Raw genomic sequence first — 2,942 nt, 5'->3', positions numbered from 1 at the left:
CGTAGTAGACTGCTAGTCATTCTGAGAGTCTAGGGCGGGACCAGGAGCCATGTTTTTTTTTTACCTGCGCAAAGTAACAGGCGGAAGGTTAACTATGCGCCGGCGTTAAGAATTGTATTCATTATCACTGTATACATGAGAAGGCGTATAGAAGTGGTATCGCAGATGGGCAGTAACAGATTGATGTTACTTGTCAAGGCACAATGCTTCTTTCGCGTTGAAGGCAGAACAAGTTGCCTAAAGGCCTTCCAATACGCGTCGAACGGCGCTCCTGCCAGGCCCTCATTGGAGCCTGTGAGCTGGGTGAGTGTTATCGACAAAGATGAGGCTCTAATGAGACGGCCCGATGCCTCCGGGCTAAAAGGGATAGCAGTCTCATTAGGAGGCGGACACCTTGGCGCATAATGGCGCTGGCTTTCCGCAAGCAGTCGCAACACAATGGGTTGTGCGCTTTCTTGCTAACCCTAACAAAACGTACATCGAGATCAGACTGACTTTGATTATTATGCCGGCTTACTGTTTCCTAGCGACTGATGGATAAATGTTACGATTGTTCTACGTATTGTACTATACTTTTTTTAATAGTACCGCGACACATTGCCTCATCTTGACACAGGTGTCAAAAATTTACAAATATATAGGTACTACTTCAGCAGCTTTGAGTATCTCTGGAAAACAATTATTTTCGGTGGAGTGACTGAACAAGTGGAATAGGTATGGAGCAAGGATATAGATGTTTTCTTTGATTACCCTTGTCTCTCTGCCATCAAGACCAACTGCTTTGTTTACTGCCAATATTACTGACAATATATTTTATGTGGTCAGTGGAAACGTGATGAAGATAGAATTTATTACAAACAGCTCTGGGTATACATGATGTAGATAACTGCAAATGGAATTAACTAGTAAGACTAGGACCAACCTTAAAGAAGTAGTCATTAAAATTAATAGGAACGTGCGGGGAGATATTGTTGCGGGTGATATTAATATTCGTTCTGTCCCAATTATATTTCTTGGTATCTTCCATAGTTGTTTCGTGTCCTGCTTATTTTGAGTAACCTGCTCTTCATAATAGAGTTCTCTTCATTTTCTAATTATTGCTAATGACTTATTCCTGTAATGCGTAAACTTCTTGCGGTAATATTCATTTGTCCTTGCTCCTTACTCTTCAGAACAAAAAGAATATCCTGATTACCCATGGGCATAATGGGGCGTCATAATTATGTTTAAGATATTCAACCGTAGAATGAATAACTACATTGATAATGTAAGAAACAAAGTTTTCAAATTCAATGTTTACGTCGTCATTAATCATATTTTCAAAGTTAATACCCTCAAGTAAGTTTCAAACTCTCACATATTCAATACGGGAATACATATTCAATGGGCTCTTGCCACAAACATAAAAGTGCGCAGTAATCGGCAAAAACAACTTCGCACACATCGGCTGAAACATTTGTGTCAAGGTTACACAACATATGATCTATAAGAGATGCGCATTCACTCACTGCCCGAGTTACAGAGGTAATGCCATTTCTTAGGTTGAATAACTGAAGAAGAAAGAAATAGTCACTGCAGTCGTCTGATAATAGATTAATATTAAAATCGCCACAGACTGCAATGGGATTGTTCGTATTGGCATGTCTCATCAAAACTGTTTTGATTTCAGGAATGAATTTTTCCACATTAGAGCTCGGAGGACGGTAAGTCACATCAATTATGAGCCCACACTGAAGCTCAATGAAAAGTGTTTCTATAGCTTCATTACTGAGTTGCTTCATTATTGCTTCATTACTTAAAATATAATACAATTACACTTATGAGGAAATAACAATGCACTGAAATAATCCTGCTAGATGAAGTAAAAAAGTAAATGTAAAAATGAACGCCGAAATCAATTGTCATAAAGGTGCGCACATTTTTTTGTGAAGCATAGCTAAGAATAAGCACTGTGATTAAGATCTGATTACTACTTAAATGCATAGTTTTTTTTTTCCCTGGACAAACCACGCACGCAAAACTAAATCAGTGACGAACAGCATGGGGTAATACACCGACGTGATGTTGGATGACAATATAAAATAGGTGTTAGGGTTTGGCTAAATTAAAGCACAGTACTCCACCTATAGTGTTACAGTAAACCTGTAAGGTATAGTATGCTACAACAAGGTTTCCTCAACATGCAGTCTCCCCAATACACGTTCCGCTTAGCTACACGCAGTACATCAAAGGCAGAGTTCCGAAAGCGTGAAATACATTATGATTAGCTCTGAGAAAAGCAATTCTATAAAAGCGAATTTTCTACACTGCCTCAGTGTAACATCGGAGTAGTGCCTATTTCAGTTCGGAGTTCGGAAACAGCAGTAGAAACAAAGAGGCAAAGCTTTTATTTGTCTGCCAGCTGCTTTTCTCCTGCGCATTGACAAGTTTCCTATTACTTTCTAAAGGCGTTGACTGGAGCTCCTACAGTTTGTACCTTTCTTGCATAAGTACGTCCATTTCGACGAAGCACTGGAACCATATTAGGAGAATTCATAAAAAGTTAGCACCTTTAACGCTAATCTCAGTAACAGCCGATTGAGGAGTAGAATCAAACGGACTCTGAGTAAATGGCTACTCAAGGAGTTCGCAGCTTCTTCGGCTGTTGCTTGGCGCTTATTATTGCTTGCCTGCATTTTTGCGCTACGCTGTCTTCAATCTTACCGCCTCAGTTGCAACAAATATACCATCTGGTCCTCCAGTTATAAAGAGAGAGAGTAATTTTTTTTTTAATCGGACAGGTAACGCTATTGACTTCTATTTGAGATTCCTAGCACAGTACGGCAATGGCAGTTTGAAGAGCTATTTTTCAGTTGAGAAGCGTCCACTGGCTCTCCTGTGAAAAGCTGGTTAGCGCCGGCCAGAGGAAGCGCGGGTAGGTTGGCTTGGCAATAGGGTTTGAG

This window comes from Amblyomma mixtum, chromosome 8 (genome assembly GCF_055824585.1).
Source record: "Amblyomma mixtum isolate Tamu chromosome 8, ASM5582458v1, whole genome shotgun sequence".
Classification (NCBI taxonomy): Eukaryota; Metazoa; Arthropoda; class Arachnida; order Ixodida; family Ixodidae; genus Amblyomma; species Amblyomma mixtum.
Note: the sequence above shows the minus strand (reverse complement) of the source record.